Genomic DNA, 19,143 nt, shown 5'->3' with positions numbered 1-19,143 from the left:
AAGATCCGAAATCTATTTTTAATATTTAGAAGTTTAATTTTGAAAATCATGCGGACCCAAGTCTTTGGTCTTTCACTATGTCGGTCGTAAACTTGTCTTAGGTCAGGTCACATTTTTGGGTCATTTTTTAGTAAATTAGATATCGACGATGGATTTTTCACTGAACAATCGGCTCTCGAATGTAGGTCTTTTGTTGGTCAATCGAAATCTTGATAGTGAGTTAAATTTGGTCTCTATCTTGGTCATTTGCGGGTCAATCCGGTCACAGTCTTTTGCAGGTCAATCCAATATCGGTCGCGGATCCTTCGCGAGTCATTCGGTCTCACTAGTGGGTGTTAGCCAGTAAAACATATTTTCACGGATCAATTAGGTCTATACTATACATCTTTCGCATGTCAATCGGGTCTCGATAGTAGGTATTTCATAGGAAATTAGGTCTTAGTAGTGGGTCAATCTGATGAAAACCGTGAGTCTTTCGCGGATCAATCAGGACTCGTTAATCGTTCTTTCGGACAGGGTCAACAAGGTCTTGATTGTAGGTCTTTTGAAGGTCAATCAAGTCTCCATCGTTGGTATTTGTGTGTTGATCAGATTAAGATCTTAGGTCTCTTGCGGGTAAATACAGTCGTGATCATTGGTCTTTGGCGATACAATCGGGTCTCTATTGTAGACCTTTCACAGATCAATCGAGTCTCAGTAATGGGTCTTTCACGGCATAATCGGATTTCGGTCGAGGGTCTATCGCGAATCAATCGCTTCTCGATAGTGAGTCTTTTGCCGGTACATCAGGTCTCCATCATCAGTCACGAGGTTATCGGGCTTATTTGTAGCTTTTTCTTGGCTCAATCTGGTCTTGGTAGTGGATTTTCCTATTGATTAATTTAGTCTCGATTGTAGGTTTTCATGGGTCTTACATGGGTCAATCAAGTCTCAAGTGTTGGTCTTTCGAGAGACAATCATTATGTCTCGATTTTAGATTTTTCATTAATCAATCGGATCTCACTTTTAGGTATTTTCGGGCCAATCTGGTCGCGGTAATCAATCTCTCATGTATCAGTTAGGTCTCGGTCTAATTCTTCCACGAGTCAATCTATCTCGATCACAAATGTTTCGCGAGTCAATCAAGTCTCAGTAGTGAGTCTTTCATGAGTTAATCGGAGCTAACTCTTTGGTCTTTCACGATTTAGTAGATTCTTGATGACAGCTATATTTCACAGGTCAATCACGTGCCGGTAGTGGGTCTTTCTCAGGATATCACATCTTTTATGGGTTAAGTGGGTCTCGGTAGTGGATTTTCACTTATCATTTGGCTCTCGAACCTAGGCCTTTCGCAAGTAAATCACAATCTTAGTATGCAGCCTTTTGCGAGTAGATCTAGTCTCCATCGTAGGTCATTCGCATGTCAATCCGGTCAATATTTTGCGGGCAAATCCAATCTTTATCATAGATATTTTCGCATCTATCGAGCCTCGATAGTGGGTTTTTAGCTAGCAAATCATGTTTCGATCAAGTCTTTCGCATGTCAATTAGGTCTTCATAATATATCTTTTCCGGTTCAATTGAATCTCGATGATAGGTTTTTCGTAGGAAATAAGGTCTCAGTAATGAGTTAATCAAGGCACAATTGCGAGTCTTTAGCAGATCAATTTGGTCTCCTTAATGGATACTTTGAATGGGGTAAATCCAATATCGATTGTAGGTATTTCAAAGGTCATTTGGGTCTGGGTCTCGATCATTGGTATTTTGCATGTTTATCAAGTCAATGTCGTGGGTCAACTGTGGTTCAATCCAATCTTGAACGTTGGTCTTTCACAAATCAATCGGGTCCCATCTGTAGGTCTTTGGTGAGTAAATCAGATCTCAATAATTTGTCTTATACAGCTTAATCGGATCTCGGTCTTGGGTCTGTAACCGATTGATTGGTTCTCGATAGTGGGTGATTTGTGAGTCCATCATGTCTCAATCATAAGTCATTCACAAGTTGACCGAGACTTAGTCGTAACCTTTTTTGGATCAATCGGATCTTGGCAGGGGGTTTTCCCATTGGTCAATTAAGTCTCAATTGTAGGTCTTTCGTGGATCAATTGAACCAAACTCATGGGTCTTACAAGGGACAATCAAGTCTCAAATGTTGTTCTTTCGGGGGCAATCAAGTCTATAGAATTTTTCTTTTGTGGGATAATCGGGCCTCGATTTTAGATTTTTGAGACTCTCGAACCTCTCTATTTGGTCTTTGCGGGTCGCGATCATCGATCTTTCGTGGGTCAGTTATCCCTCAGTGTAAGTTAATCGGACCTAAGTCTTTGGTCTTTCAAGATTTGATCAATTCTCAATGATAGTTATTTTGCGAGTCAATCACGTGTCGGTCGTGGGACTTTTCTTGGGTCAATTAGGACTCGTTCACGAGTTCTTTGTGTGTCAATTGGTTCTCGATATGGATTTTTCACCAGTCAATCGGATCTCAAATGTAGGTCTTTCACATGTCAATCGGAGTCTTCGTAATGGGTCTTTTTTAGTAAATCTGGTCGTTGTCATTGGTCATTCGTGGGTCAATCTAGTCATTGTCTTTTGCGTGTCAATCTAATCTCTATAGTGGGTCTGTAGTAAGTAAATCGTGTATTGATCGAATCTTTTGTGAGTCAACTAGGTTTTTTATATATTTCGCAAGTCGATTGGGTCTTGATTGTAGGTCTTTCACAGGCAACCGGTCTCAATTATACCTCAATAGGGTCACAATCGTGAGTCTTTCTCAAATCAATCACGTCTCGCTGATGGGTTTTTTGGATAGGGTCAATCCGGTGTTGATTGTAGGTATTTCAAAAGTCAATCGAGTCTTGATTATCTATCGATCGTTGGTCTCACAATAAAATCAGGTCTTAATCATAGGTCTTCGCGGGTCAATTGAGTCTCGATAATGAGTTTTTCATGACTTTATCAAATCAATCAGTTCTCAATAATGAGCCGTTCACATGTCTATCATGTATTAATAGTCGATTATTCGCGATATAATCCAGTTTTAGTCGTGGCTATTTTTTGGTCAATTGGGTCTTAGTAATGGGTTTTTACATTAGTCAATCGAGTCTTTCGTTGGTCAATCGAATCAAAATCTCGGGTTTTATAGCGGTCAATCCGGTCACCGTTGGTCTTTCGTGGGACAATCTATTTTCGATTCTCGAGCGTCAAATTTATACCCTAGGTCAATTAGGTCACAGTAATGAACCTTTTGTGGTTCAGTTATCTCCAAATCTAACTCTTCTACGAGTCAATTGGGTCGCGTTCGTATGTGTTTAGCAAATCAATACGGTCTCTATAATGGGTCTTTCACAAGTTAATTATACATCGATCTTGATCTTTCTCCGGTTGATTGATTCTCATTAATAGGTATTGTGCGAGTCAATCGGATGTCAATCTGGGTCTTTCATGGATCATTCAACTCGCTCATATGTCTTGTTTGGGCTAATTAAGTCTCAGTATTGGATTTTCTCCCTGGTCAATTAGCTCTCGAACAAAAGTCTTTCAAGGTCAATTTGAATCTTGATAGTGGGTCTTTTCCGAGTATATCCGATCTCCATCATTTGTTATTTGCAAGTCAATCCAATCACATTCTTTTACGGGTCAATCCGATCACGATCGTGAGACTTTCGTGCGTCAATCAGGTCTCGGTAGTGGATCTTTAGCAAGTAACTCATGTTTCGATCGATACTTTTCCGCGGTTCGATCAAACCTCGATCTCAAGTCTTTCACGAGTTTATCGATTCTCGATAATAGGTCTTTAAAAGGTCGGTCGAGTCTTGATGTGGGTCATCCACATGCAACCAACTCTCAGTAGTGGGTCAGTCGGGTCACAACCGTTAGTCTTTTGCGGGTCTCCTTAATGAGTCTCTGTAATAGGGTCAATCGAGTCACGATCGTTGGTATTTTGCGTATAAATCAGGTCAAGATCATGGGTCTATAGCGGCTCGATCGTTGGTATTTTGCGTAATAATCAGGTCTAGATCATGGTCTATAGCGAGTCAATCCGGTCTATATCGTTTGTCTTTCTCGAAACAATCAAGTCCTCAACCGTAGGTCTTCGGCGAGTCATATATATTTACACCATTAAAGTAAATGGTACGACTATTAACATAGTCCCTTGAGTTAAGCCTACAAAGAGAAAAATCAGGTACAAAGATTTTAACCACAATGTAGAAGAATTTCCAAATTTTCTGTTTTTATGAAATGGGCAAAAAAATAAACACACCTCAATAATCACGGATGATAAGAGCCAGCAACTTGATATCTTACAATTATTAACTTCAAGGTTAAGTGATCCCATGATAGCTCAGTGCTAAGCACCTCTACACACACCAAATGGCTGGGAGTTCGCTCGCATCATGAAAAATCATTGATAAATAATCAAACATGCAACCCATAATGGACTAGTACTAGCTAGCCACATGTTTTGCCACACAATATTCCCACATGCAGAGTCTCTACTAACACACTTGTTATGACTGAAATTATTAGTGCCGAAAAAGTCTGAACACCATAAGTTATAAAAGGCTATGTAATGTAACATGTTACAGATCATGAACCCACACAGAATACTGTCAATGTTATAGAATACGTAAAATGTAAAATAACCAAGTACCTCATTTGGAGCAACTCTCTTCTCAGTAGCAGAGTTGCTACGAATCAATTGGGTCGCGTATGTGTTCCACGAATCAATCGGGTCTCTGTAATGGGTCTTTCACAAGTTATTCGTACATCGGTCTTGGTCTTTCTCCGGCTGATTGATTCTTAATAATAGGTACTTCGCTAGTCAATCGGAAGTCGATCGTGAGTCTTTCGTGGATCATTCAGCTAGCTCGTATGTCTTGTTTAGGGTAATTAGGTCTCGGTATTGGATTTTCTTTCTGATCAATTAGCTCTCGAACAAGTCTTTTGTGGGTAAATTTGAGTCTTGATAGTGGGTCTTTTCCAAGTAAATCCGATCTCCATCTTTGGTTATTCGCGAGTCAATCCAGTCACATTCTTTTGCGGGTCAATTCGATCTCGATCGTAAGACTTTCGCGCGTCAATCGGGTCTCGATAGTGGATCTTTAGTAAGTAAATCGTGTTTCGATTGAGAATCTTCCGCACTTCAATCAAACATCGATCTCGGGTCTTTCACGAGTATATCGATTCTCGATAATAGGTCTTTCAATGTTTGATCGAGTCTAGATGTGGGTCATCCGCAAGCAACCAGGTCTCAATAGTGGGTAATCGGGTCACAATTGCGAGTCTTTCGCGGATTAATTGGGTCTCATTAATGGATCTTTGTAATAGGGTCAATCGGGTCTCGATCGTTGGTATTTTGCATATTAATTACGTCAAGATCATGGGTCTATAGCGAGTCAATCCGGTCTAGATCGTTTGTCTTTCGCGAAACAATAAGGTCTCAACCGTAGGACTTTGGCGGGTCATATATATTTATACTGTTGAAGTAAATGGTACCGACTACAATCATTTGTCCCTTGAAATAAGCCTGCAAAGAGAAAAATATGAGGTACAAAGATTTTAACCAATATAAAAGATTTTCCAAATTTTCTCTTTATAAAATGGGCAAAGAAACACACCTCAAAAATCACGGAGAATACGAACCAACAACTTGATTCCTTCCAATTAAAACCTTCGCTAGACACGTACCCAAATTAATGCAGAATATGATCCAAGATAGATAAACGAGTCAGGCAAATTTTAACTCCAGGTTTCAACTCAAAAGCTAAAAGATCTTTACAAATAAGAAAATCAAACCTTTTCATGAACGCAGACAATGGACAATATTGCTCCTTAAATATTTCATTGAACTCCTTGGATATGGCTCCAATTTTGGTGATTGATATATTATTAATTATTAATGATATCTTGCCTGAACTTCAAATGTTGGAGCCTGTAGATAGAATACATGCAAAAAATAAAATTACATTGATAGACATCTGTTACAAAAATTAACATAATCGTGTGGGTCAATCAACTCACAATCGTGAGTCTTTCGCAGATCAATCGGGTCTCGTTAACGGGTCTTTGTAATAGGGTCAATCGGGTCTTGATATTTGGAATTTTGCATATTAATCGGGTCAAGATCGCAAGTCTATTGCGGGTCAATCGTGAGTCTTTCGCAGATCAATCGGGTCTTGTTAACGGGTCTTTGTAATAGGGTCAATCGGGTCTCGATATTTGGAATTTTGCGTATTAATCGGATCAAGATCGTGAGTCTATTGCAGGTCAATCGTGAGTCTTTCGCAGATCAATCGGGTCTCGTTAACAGGTCTTTGTAATAGGGTCGATCAGGTCTTGATCTTTGGTATTTTGTGTATTAACCAGCTCAAGATTGTGTTTCTATTGCGGGTCAATCCGGTCTCGATCGTTTGTCTTTCGCGAAACAATAACATCTCAACCGTAGGGCTTTGGCGGGTCATATATATTTATACCATTGAAGTAAATGGTACTGACTACAATCATTAGTCCCTTGAGATAAGCCTGCAAAGATACCAAGGTACAAAGATTTTAACCACAGTGTAGAAGATTCTCCAAATTTTCTCTTTTTTATAAAGTGAGCAAAAAAACACACCTTAATATTCACGGATGATACGAGCCAGCAACTTGATTCCTTCCAATTAAAAACTTCGCTAGACAGGTACCCAAATTAATGCAGACTATGCTCCAAGATAGATCAACGTGTCAGGCAAATTTTAAATCCAGGTTTTAACTCAAAAGCTAAAAGACATTTACAATTCAGAAAATCAAACCTTTTCATGAACGCCAACAATGGACAATATTGCTCCTTATATAATTCATTGAACTCCTTGGATATGGCTCCTACGTTGGTGATTGTAATATTCTTAATGATAAATGATATCTCGCCGGAACTTCAGATGTTGCAGCCTGTACATAAAATACATGCAAAAAAAAAAATTAAAATAATGCTTTTCTTCTCAAGTTCAGTGATCCCACCATAACTCAGTGGTAAGCACCTCCACACACACCAAATGGTTGTGAGTTCACTCGCATCATGAAAAATTATTGATAAATAATAAAAGAGGCAACCCATAATGGACTAGTACTAGCTAGTCACGTGTTTTGCCACACAATATTCCCACATGCAGAGTCTCTACTCATACCTAGTTTAACACACTTGTTATGGCTGAAATTAACTAGTGCCGAAAAAGTCGGAACACCATAAGCTATAAAAGGCTATGTAATGTAACATGTTACGGACCATGAACCCAGACAGAATACAGTCAATGTTATAGGATACCTAAAATGTAATATAACCATGTACCTCATTTGGAGTTACTCTCTTCTCAGCAGCAGCAACTAAGGTTTTGGTGTCCAGAACAGCACCAAATCCTGTTTAACGTTTATGTAAGCAATGTCTCCAAGTAATAGTGAAAGATAGAATGCACAGAGAGAAAATTTTAAAATTTACTCTGCGATGCAGTAATTGAGCTGGACGGACAAAATCAGGGGATGAAGAAGAAAGCATTGAAGAAGCGCTAATGGTACTTAATGGCTGTATGTAATCAAAGTGTTAGCCAACGAAAATCCTCTTTAATCTGGGAACTTGACAAAACTGATAGAGATAAATAAAAATATACATATCCCCACGTGCTCTTGGGATAGTGACCTCTGCCTCAGTCAGATTCAGAGCCTCTCTTCCTTACCGCAGAACAAATGCCCTGTGGTTAAAATGAAAAGAGGATTATTGGCTTACTTTTTAAACAGCAGATGATTCAGAAGTAGATAACTTTGAAGTTTGTCCGACATACAATAAAGGTTGTTTGGTATCCGTTCATAAAGCCACATGAGGTCAAAGGGAATCATCCAAATAGACTTTATTTAACTTAAAACAAGCAAATGAGGTTTGATTTAATCAGACTTACAGAAGGCTTCAGACCTCCACAAGATCTCAACACCGACTCAACAAGCTTCTCGATTTCCGACACAGATCTGATGAACCCCAGTTCAAAAGTTGTATCTAGGATTCTGTTTACATTTTTAGCTACAAAATACCAATCAGAATTTACTTAAAACAAGAAAGCAAGAAAAATGAAGGGTGTTTAAAGAACGAACCTTGATTAGTTCGATGTGTGTTATGAGAAGACCCCAGGGATGAGGCCGGTTGACGATCAGACGCTCCAACAGAAGTCTTGTAATTTGTTCTTGGATGATTTCCTGCTGAAAATTACACATACCCTTTAAATGCACAGAGAAACAGTAGTTTAGTGACCAGAATTTACCGAGTATAATAATACTAAACTGATTTGACTCAGCAAACAAGTGTAGAAGGAAGAAAGAGTAGAGGGTATGAGTGTTTGGGTAGCTGAGTTGATTAGCAACAGCGTTGAGGGAAAGGTACCGTGTCAAGTTTGAATATCAAAGCCTGGAAGATATCTTAAGCGGCACCGATTGAGAACCAAGCCAGCAAGACTGTTTGGGTGGACAGTCCGTGAGCCCTTCTAGCATGAATCTGCCTGAGCTTCTTCCAATTTCAAATGAAAATCGAATGGACACGCACAAAAATGTATTATTAGACCATAAGGACCAACATGTACATATATATTAAATAAAAGAAATAAGCCGATGTAAAATGCAAGGGAGTTGAGTAAAAGTACGTTGTAACTAATGACTACCGCTTCGTTTTCAGGGAGGAGAATTTTCTGTTTTATTTCCGCGAGAAACGAAAAATTCGGTGGCCAGATCTGTTGGAGAGGAAAGACAACAATGTCGTGACTCCTGATTTTTTTACAAGAGTATTTGAAGCAGAAAATAAATCCCACGCTGGAAAATGTCGCATATACTGTGATACTCATCCACGTCGTCTTTCATCTGAGAAAAAAAAAACGATCAAGGTAATGTACCGACAAAAAAGAAGAAGCTGAAGAAAGAAAGTTGAGTTTTCAAATTCCCGGTTAAAACTGAAAACTCTCCTACCGATTTTCTACAGAGAATTGCGCTCTCCACCTGCGCTTTTAGCCCTGATCACCGCCGCTGAAGCCCCGAAACAAAAAAAAATCCGTATACCAGAACCAAAAAAGTCAAATTTCACCGAAAACTATCCACGAAATAAACAAAGAATTTATTTTCCATAAATACAGAAAATAATTATATCGGCAAACATGGGAATGAGTTACGATGCTAGTTTTTCTTGAAAACTTGTAAGAAAAGGAAACGCTTCATAATCAAGATACTGACCTGAGAGAGCTCTCGGAACACGGAATCGGCATTCGCATCGCCGAGACTCTGATCAATTAGCACTCGAACAAAAGTCTTTCGCGAGTCAATTTGAGTCTTAATAGTGGGTCTTTTCTGAGTATATCTAATCTCCATCTTTGGTCATTTGCGAGTCAATCCAATCACATTCTTTTTCCAGTCAATTCGATCTCGGTCGTAAGACTTTCGCGCGTCAATCGAGTCTCTATAGTGGATCTTTATTAAGTAAATCGCGTTTCAATCAATACTCTTCCACGGGTCAATCAAACCTCGATCTCGGGTCTTTCACGAGTATATCGATTCTCGATAATAGGTCTTTCACAGTTCGATCTAGTCTTGATGTGGGTCATCCGCAGGCAACCAGCTCTCAATAGTGGGTCAACAGGGTCACAACCGTGAGTCTTTGTAATTGGGTCAATTGGCTCTCAATCGTTGGTATTTTGCGTATTAATCAATCAAGATCATGGGTCTATAGCGGGTCAATCCGGTCTAGATCGTTTGTCTTTCGTGAAACAATAAGGTCTCAACCCTAGGACTTTGGCGGGTCATATATATTTATACCATTGTAGTAAATGGTACTGACTACAATCATCTGTCCCTTGAGATAAGCCTGCAAAGAGAAAGATAGAGGTAGATAGATTTTAACCAGTGTAGAAGATTTTCAAATTTTCTCTTTTCATAAAACGGATAAAGAAACACACCTCAATAATAACGGATGGCACGAGCCAGCAACTTGATTCCTTCCAATTATTAACTTCACCTTGACAGGTACCCAAATTAATAGAGATTATGCTCAAAGATAGATAAACGTGTCAGGCAAATTTTAACTCCAGATTTTAGCTCAAAAGCTAAAAGACATTTACAAATCAGAAAATCAAACCTCGATCTCGAGTCTATCACGAGTTTATCGATTCTCGATAATAGGTCTTTCACAGATCGATCGAGTCTTGATGTGGGTCATCCGCATGCAACCAGCTCTCAGTAGTGGGTCAATCGGGTCACAATCATTAGTCTTTCACAGATCAATCGGGTCTCGTTAACGGGCCTTTGTAATAGGGTCAATCGGGTCTCGATCATTGGTATTTTGCGTATAAATCTGGTCAAGATCATGGGTCTATAGCGGGCTCGATCATTGGTATTTTGCGTATTAATCGGGTCAAGATCATGGGTCTATAGCGGGCTAGATCATTGATATTTTGCGTATTAATCGGGTCAAGATCATGGGTCTACAGCTGGTCAATCTGGTCTATATCGTTTATCTTTCGCGAAACAATCAGGTCCTCAACTGTAGGTCTTCGGCGGGTCATATATATTTATACCATTAAAGTAAATGGTACGACTATAATCATTAGTCCCTTGAGATAAGCCTGCAAAGAGAAAAATCGGGGTACAAAGATTTCAACCACAATGTAAAAGAATTTCCAATTTTTCTGTTTTTATAAAATGGGCAAAGAAGCACACCTCAATAATCACGGATGATAAGAGCCAGCAACCTGATTACTTCCAATTATTAACTTCGCTAGACAGGTACCCAAATTAATGCAGAGTATGCTCCAAGATAGATAAATGTGTCAGCCAAATTTTAACTCCAGGTTTTAACTCAAAAGCTAAAAGACATTCACAAATCAGAAAATCAAACCTTTTCATGAACGCGAACAATGGACAATATTGCTCCTTAAATATTTCATTGAACTCCTTGGATATGGTTACAATGTTGGTGATTGAAATATTATCAATGATAAATGATATCTTGCCTGAACTTCGGATGTTGAAGCCTGTACATAGAATACATGCACAAAAAAAAAATTACATTGATAGACATCAGTTACAAAAAATTAACATAATGCTTTTCTTTTCATATTCAGTGATCCCACCACAGCTCAGTGGTAAGCACCTCTACACACACGAAAGGGTTGTGAGTTCGCTCGCATCATGAATAATTATTGATAAATAATGAAATAGGCAACCCATAATTGGACTAATACTAGCTACCCACATGTTTTGCCACACAATATTCCCACATGCAGAGTCTCTACTCATACCTAGTTTAACACACTTGTTATGGCTGAAATTAACTAGTGCCGAAAAAGTCTGATGAACACCATAAGTTATGAAAGGCTACGTAATGTAACATGTTACAGACCATGAACCCGAACAGAATACAGCCAATGTTATAGGATACGTAAAATGTAATGTAACCAAGTACCTCATTTGGAGTTAACTCTCTTCTCAGCAGCAGCAACTTTTCTACGAGTCAATTGGGTCGCATTAACAGTTCTTCGAAATAGGGTCAATCCGATCTCGGTCGTAAGACTTTCGTGCGTCAATCGGGTCTCTATAGTGGATCTTTAGTAAGTAAATTGTGTTTCGATCGAGACTCTTCCGCGGGTCAATCAAACCTCGATCTCGGGTCTTTCACGAGTACATCGATTCTCGATAGGACTTTCATAGTTCGATCGAGTCTTGATGTGGGTCATCCGCAGGCAACCAGCTCTCGATAGTGGGTCAATCGGGTCACAATCGTGAGTCTTTCGCATGTCAATCGGGTCTCGTTAATGGGTCTTTGTAGTAGGGTCAAGCGGGTCTCGATCGTTGGTATTTTGCGTATTAATCAAGTCAAGATCATGGATCTATAGCGTGTCAATCCGGTCTAGATCGTTGTCTTTCGCGAAACAATAAGGTCTCAACCGTAGGACTTTGGCGGGTCATATATATTTATACCATTGACATAAATGGTACTGACTACAATCATTTGTCCCTTGAGATAAGCCTGCAAAGAGAAAACTCGAGGTACAAAGATTTTAACCAGGGTAGAATATTTTCCAAATTTTCTCTTTATATAAAATGGGCAAAGAACACACCTCAATAATAACGGATGATACGAGCCAGCAACTTGATTCCTTCCAAGAAAGATAAACCTATCAGGCAAATTATAACTCCAATGTTGGTGATTGAAATATCATTAACGATAAATGATATCTTGCCTGAATTTCAGATCCCACCATAGCTCAATGGTAAGCACCTCTACACACACGAAATGGTTGTGAGTTCGCTCGTATCATGAATAATTATGGATAAATAATGTAATAGGCAACCATAATTGGACTAGTACTAGCTAGCCACATGTTTTTCCACACAAAGTTCCCACATGCAGAGTCTCTACTCATACCTAGTTTAACACACTTGTTATGGCTGAAATTAACTAGTGCCGAAAAAGTCTGAACACCATAAGTTATAAAAGGCTATGTAATGTAACATGTTACAGACCAGGAACCCAAACAGAATACAGCCAATGTTATAGGATACGTAAAATGTAATGTAACCAAGTACCTCATTTGGAGTTAACTCTCTTCTCAGCAGCAACAACTCTTCTACGAGTCAATTGGGTCGCGTTAACAGTTCTTCGAAATAGGGTCAATCCGATCTCGGTCGTAAGACTATCGTGCGTCAATCGGGTCTCTATAGTGGATCTTTAGTAAGTAAATTGTGTTTCGATGGAGACTCTTCCGCGGGTCAATCAAACCTCGATCTCGGGTCTTTCACGAGTATATTGATTCTCGATAGGACTTTTATAGTCTGATCGAGTCTTTATGTGGGTCATCCGCAGGCAACCAACTCTCCATAGTGGGTCAATCGGGACACAATCGTGAGTCTTTCGCATATCAATCGGGTCTCATTAATGGGTCTTTGTAATAGGGTCAATCGGGTCTCGATCGTTGGTATTTTGCATATTAATCAAGTCAAGATCATGGGTCTATAGCGGGTCAATTCGGTCTAGATCGTTGTCTTTCGCGAAACAATATGGTCTCAACCGTAGGATTTTGGCGGGTCATATATATTTATACCATTGAAGTAAATGGTACTGACTACAATTATTTGTCCCTTGAGATAAGCCTGCAAAGAGAAAAATCAAGGTACGAAGATTTTAACCAGTGTAGAATATTTTCCAAATTTTCTCTTTTTATAAAATGTGTAAAGAAACACGCCTCAATAATAACGGATGATACGAGCCAGTAACTTGATTCCTTCCAAGAAAGATAAACCTATCAGGCTAATTATTACTCCAGGTTTCAACTCAAAAGCTAAAAGATCTTTACAAATAAGAAAATCAAACCTTTTCATGAACGCGGACAATGGACAATATTGCTCCACAAATATTTCATTAAACTCCTTGGATATGGCTCCAATGTTGGTGATTGAAATATCATTAATGATAAATGATATCTTGCCTGAACTTCAGATGTTGGAGCCTGTACATACGATACATGCAAAAAATAAAATTACATTGATAGACATCTGTTAAAAAAAAAATCAACATAATTGTGTGGGTCAATCGAGTCACAATCGTGAGTCTTTCGCGGATCAATTGGGTTTCGTTAACAGGTCTTTGAAATAGGGTCAATCGGGTCTCGTTAACGGGTCTTTGTTATAGGGTCAATCGGGTCTCGATATTTGGAATTTTGCGTATTAATCAGGTCAAGATTGTTAGTCTATTGTGGGTCAATCGTGAGTATTTCGCATATCAATCCGGTCTCGTTAATGAGTCTTTGTAGTAGGGTCAATCGGGTCTTGATCGTTGGTATTTTGCGTATTAATCAATCAAGATCATGGGTCTATAGCGGGTCAATCCGGTCTAGATCGTTGTCTTTCGCGAAACAATAAGGTCTCAACCGTAGGACTTTGGCGGGTCATATATATTTATACCATTGAAGCAAATGGTACCGACTACAATCATTAGTCCCTTGAGATAAGCCTGCAACGAGAAAAATCGAGGTACAAAGATTTTAACCAGTGTAGAAGATTTTCCAATTTTTCTCTTTTTTACAAAGTGGGCAAATACACACACCTTAATATTCACGGATGATGCGAGCCAGCAACTTGATTCCTTCCAATTAAATTTCCGCTAGACAGGTACCTAAATTAATGCAGACTATGCTCCAATATAGATAAATATGTCAGGCAAATTTTAACTCCAAGCTAAAAGTCCTTTACAAATAAGAAAATCAAACCTTTTTTCATGAACGCGATCAATGGACAATATTGCTCCTTAAATATTTCATTGAACTCCTTGGATATGGCTCCAATGTTGGTGATTGAAATATTATTAACGATAAGGGTATGTTTGGTATGATGGAATCAAGCTGGAATGGAATGGAATGGAAAGACAAAAAATACATTGCATTGTTTGGTTTGCTTAATTTTATGAGAATGATCATTCTGTAAAAATGGTCATTCACTCATTTTGATGTAATCCCTATTACCCCAGTAAGTGGGAGGAATCCCTTATTCCATCAATAAAAATTCATATTTCCCAAATTACCCAATCAGTACATCCTATACACTACTTTTCAATCTCGTTTCACTTCATTGACGACTCTTGTAAAATACCCTGTTGACTAGCAAAGTACTCCGGTTATACTCTCCGGCAACTGGAAAAGTATTCCGGTCACACATCCCGGCGAATTTCTGGGCGAGGTGGGAGTTGATGGAGGTGATGGTTTTTTTTTTTCTAACTTGCTTTTCAGGCCCGAACATCGACAACTCCGGCGACTGAAAAATTGCTCCGATCATGCTCTCCGGCGAACTTCTTGGAAAGGTGGGAGTTGTGGGGGATATATAAATTTTTTTTTCTAACTTCCTTTTCAGGGCCGAAAAATCGGGATGAGACAACACACTTCTTCTTTGATGCTCTTGACAAGAACTTGCAGAGAAAAAAAAAAAAAAAAAAAGATAAAGAATTTACCCACTTTTTTTTTTTTTTTTTCAAATCTGCCTAAACCTATTTTTAATAAGATGTATTTACTGGACTATTTATTTTAGTTGATGTTTTGGATTACTAGATGTATTACTTTGTTGAACAATATGATTTCGTTGAGTTGCAGATTTTGATTGATTAAAATAGTTTTTTGTTGAAGAAATGGGTTTGGAATATTATCAAACGAGGAAGATGAATTATGAGGATATTTTTGTCCAAGCAAAAGTCATTCCATTCTCAGTTTTTTATCTTAAAAAAACAAACCAAACAAAAGAAAAAAGTTTACTTTCCATTCTCATTGCGATTCTTATTCTCATTCACATTCCATTCATCTTTTCATTTTTAACCAAACATGCCCTAAATGATATCTTGCCTGAACTTCAAATGTTGGAGCCTGTACATAGAATACATGCAAAAAAGGCTATGTAATGTAACATGTTACAAACCATGAACCCACGCAGAATACAGCCAATGTTATAAGATACATAAAATGTAACATAACCAGTACCTTATTTGGAGTTACTCTCTTCTGAGCAGCAGCAACTAAGGTTTTAATGTTCACATCAGCACCAAATCCTGTTTAATGTTTATGTAAGCAATGTCTCCAAGAAATAACGAAAGATAGAATGCACAAAGAGAAAATATTAAAATTTACTCTGCAATGCAGTAATTGAGCAGGAAGGACAAAACCAGGGGATGAAGAAGAAAGCATTGAAGAAGCGCTAACGGTACTTGGTGGCTGTATGTAATCAAAGTGTCAGCCAACGAAAATCCTCTTTAATCTGGGAATTTGACAAAACTGAGAGAGATAAATAAAAATATACATATATATAACCCCACGTGCTCTTGGGATTGTGACCTCTGCCTCAGTCAGATTCAAAGCCTCTCTTCCTTACCGCAGAACAAATGCCCTGTGGTTAAAATGAAAAGGATTATAGGCTTACTTTTTAAACAGAAGATGGTTCAGAAGTTGACATACAATGAAGGTTGTTTGGTATCCGTTCATAAAGCCACGTGAGGTCTAAGGGAATCATCCAAATAGACTTCATGTAACTTAAAACAAGGATATGAGGTTAATTTTAATCAGACTTACAGAAGGCTTCAGACCTCCACAAGAACTCAACACCGACTCAACAAGCTTCTCAATGTCCGACGTGGATCTGATGAACCCCGGTTCAAAAGTTGTATCTAGGATTCTGTTTACATTTTTAGCCAAAAAAAACCAATCAGAATTTACTTGAAACAAGAAAGCAAGAAAAATGAAGGGTGTTTAAAGAACGAACCTTGATTAGCTCGATGTGTGTTATGAGAAGGCCCCAGGGATGAGGCCGGTTGACGATCAGGCGTTCCAACAGAACTCTTGTGATTTGTTCTTGGATGATTTCCTGCTGAAAATTACACACACCCTTTAAATGCAAAGAGAAACAGTGGTGAGTGACCAGAATTTACTTAGAACAGTGAACGAGTATAATAATACTAACCTGATTTGACTCATCAAACAAGTGTATGATTTGACTCATCTGATTTGAGGGAAAGGTACCGTATCAAGTTCGAATATCAAAGCCTGGAAGATATCTTAAGCAGCACCGATTAAGAACCAAAATAAGTCCCACGTTGGAACATGTCGCATATCTCGTGATACTCATCCACATCGGCTTTCATCTGAATAAAATGAAAAACAACGATCAAAGTAATGTACCGAAGAAAAAGAAGAAGCTGAAGAACGAAAGTGAGAGTTTTCAAATTTCCGGTTAAAACTGAAAAATCTCCTACCGGCCCTACCGATTTTCTATCAGTAAAATCGTATATTTCCAGAAGTGAGTGCGAAATGGGTTCGAGAGAATCGTTTGAGTTCCATTGGTATAAAAGGGGTGGGGACTCGGTTCTTTCCACGGAGAATCGGGCTCTCCACCTGCGCTTTTAGCCCCGATCACCGCGCTGAATCCCCGAAACAAAAAAAAAATCCGTATACCAGAACCAAAAAAGTCAAATTTCACCGAAAACTATCCACGAAATAAACAAAGAATTTCTTTTCCATAAATACAGAAAATAATTATATCGGCAAACATGGGAATGAGTTACGATGCTAGTTTTTTCTTGAAAACTTGTAAGAAAAGGAAACGCTTCGTAATCAAGATACTGACCTGAGAGAGCTCTCGGAACACGGAATCGGCATTCGCATCGCCGAGACTCTGAAACAGGAAGCGGATCTGGTTCGCGGTGGTCGAAGAGAGTACCGGCGTCGTGCCGAAAACCAGAGCTCTAGGGTTTCGACCAGAGATGGGTGGCGCGTGATATATAGCGACGGCGAGTGGGAGATTCGAGAGCGATTGGGATTTCGAAATGTAAGGTTTCGGAGAATCGTTCAAGATCGGGATGATAAATAGAAAGAGAAAAAAAGATGGTTTTAGATTCAGTTGAAAAAAAATTGTTTTTTTTTCAAAGGGCAAGCGGCTAAATAATCAAATAGAACTTAAGTTTTTGCAAAATAGCCATAGTTTGTCAACTAAGAGAAAAATAGCTAAAGTTTCTAAAAAACCCAATTATACCCTAGGCCCAATAACGATTCTGAACCTTAATTAATTAATGAACGCAGATAATGAGAGAATGAGAGCCAATCTAAATAATGGTGTTCATAGTCCGGGGACTGGTGCGGCGGAGCCAAGGGTTGAACAAAGAAATCCAGTCGACGACGGCCATGGAAGGCGGCGTCTACATCGGCGACGAGCTGCTGACGTGGTGCCTCCGCCGCCCCTTTGCGGATCGGCTGCCGGCGTCGTCGGCCACGTTCGGGTGCTCGGAGGCCACGAAGGCGTTCTCCATCGACGCCCACGAGCTGCGCCACGTGGTCCACCATTTCCGGCCCGCCTTCGCCGCCCCGCGCCTCCGCCGCACCGCCCGCTAATTCCTCCAACTGGCGCGCCTAATTCTTCTCAAGCGATTCTAAACCCTAATTCTCCCCGATTTTATAACCTAGGATTAAATTTAATGAAGGGTAGATTAACCCGAGCGATTTCGTGATTGTGCGAGAGGCATGGAACAGCAATGCCAAAATCAACACGCACACACGACTCGATGGGAATAAAGGAATCTTGTCAAATCTGAGTGACCACGAGATCGAGCTACCAATGAGTTTAGTATGTTTGATAAATGAAGAAACATGTAATAAGAATGGATAGAGTAATATTTGGGTTATTTTGGTATTATTATGGAACCTTTAGTATGTTTTGGTATTATTATGAAACCTATAGTATGTTTCTGGAAATATTTAGACAATGATTTGGTATGTTTAAGTATGTGTTTTGGTAGTTTATATCAGTTTGGATATGTTTATATGTGTTTGGATTAATTTCATTGAAGGTTGGATTAGTCTGTTGGTATGTTGGAAAATTAATTTAGGCTGGATTAAAATTAATCATACCTTAAATTCATGAAAATATGAACAAAATTAATCCTGCCAATCTATTCCAAATATTTTGAATTAAATTACACAGGATTAAAATTAGTGAAGGCAGGATTAAATTTAATCACAACGAACTATAAAAACAGAATGTAAGCTTTATGAAGGTGAGATTAAAATTAATCGAGGTAGGATTAAATTTAATGAAAACCTGGAAATCCAATTCATGACCGCAGAATACAAAACACCGTAAAACGCACAAATTCGGATAATCGAAAACCTCAATCCAGTCCATCAATGGCTTCCACTTTCGCTCTCCGCCCCTAACATCATCATCTCCTTTCCCCATCACCGCCTCAGTCGCCGGAGGCCTCGCTGCTCTCAATCTCTCTCCGCCGCTTCGGACCGAACTCTCAGTCTCCGGAGCTCTGTTTCTCTCGGCTCCGAGCCGCGCAGATTCCTTCATCGTCTCCGCTCTCCTTCGTTCGAGCTGCGCGCCGGGAGCTCCGTCGAAAGCTACGACAGCTCGCCGCCGCCGACCGTCGTCGGCGAGAACTCGGCAGCGTTTGAATTTTGAATCAGAAGAGTGAAGAAGGAAGGAGACGAAATTTTAGAACTGAAGCTTATATATCAAACAATAATGGGTATTATGGTATTTGTACTCTCAATTGGCTATTTTGCTTTACCTAATGAAACTATGGCTATTTTGCAAAAGCCATAGTTTGAATTGGCTAGTTCATGCCATTTTGAAAAA

At 39.2% G+C, this 19,143-nt stretch overlaps 2 long non-coding RNA genes across 25 annotated transcripts; both read right to left on the bottom strand.

Annotated features, from left to right (window-relative positions):
- Positions 1–4,292: 4,292 nt before the first annotated feature.
- LOC149389701 (uncharacterized) lies at positions 4,293–14,348 on the bottom strand. 21 transcript variants are annotated; one of them, XR_016300548.1, is made up of 21 exons: positions 14,244–14,348; positions 14,081–14,164; positions 13,349–13,987; positions 12,565–13,128; positions 12,096–12,258; positions 11,441–12,004; positions 10,696–11,009; positions 9,936–10,601; positions 9,217–9,844; positions 8,956–9,012; positions 8,637–8,850; positions 8,381–8,503; positions 8,095–8,217; positions 7,905–8,023; positions 7,451–7,700; positions 7,304–7,371; positions 6,771–6,906; positions 6,593–6,677; positions 6,001–6,501; positions 5,598–5,911; positions 4,293–5,506 (listed from the first exon to the last, which is right to left on the bottom strand). It is a non-coding gene; the product is annotated as an uncharacterized LOC149389701 (long non-coding RNA). The 21 variants fall into 21 exon arrangements; XR_016300533.1 differs by having other exon boundaries at positions 5,598–6,501; positions 7,451–7,534; positions 7,620–7,700; XR_016300543.1 differs by having other exon boundaries at positions 5,598–6,501; positions 7,451–7,534; positions 7,630–7,700.
- Positions 14,349–15,357: 1,009 nt separating this feature from the next.
- LOC149389700 (uncharacterized) lies at positions 15,358–17,357 on the bottom strand. Of its 4 annotated transcripts, none has more exons than XR_016300550.1 (9): positions 17,134–17,357; positions 16,772–16,927; positions 16,471–16,651; positions 16,273–16,395; positions 16,083–16,185; positions 15,814–15,900; positions 15,645–15,728; positions 15,498–15,565; positions 15,358–15,383 (listed from the first exon to the last, which is right to left on the bottom strand). It is a non-coding gene; the product is annotated as an uncharacterized LOC149389700 (long non-coding RNA). The 4 variants fall into 4 exon arrangements; XR_016300549.1 differs by having other exon boundaries at positions 16,273–16,377; XR_016300552.1 differs by having other exon boundaries at positions 15,830–15,900; positions 16,273–16,377.
- Positions 17,358–19,143: the final 1,786 nt, after the last annotated feature.

This window comes from Urtica dioica, chromosome 8 (genome assembly GCF_054948205.1).
Source record: "Urtica dioica subsp. dioica isolate 48M chromosome 8, U.dioica_male_clone48M_v1_H2, whole genome shotgun sequence".
Taxonomy (NCBI): domain Eukaryota; kingdom Viridiplantae; phylum Streptophyta; class Magnoliopsida; order Rosales; family Urticaceae; genus Urtica; species Urtica dioica.
The sequence above is the reverse complement of the archived record's forward strand: the minus strand, read 5'-3'. Positions and strand labels throughout refer to the sequence as shown.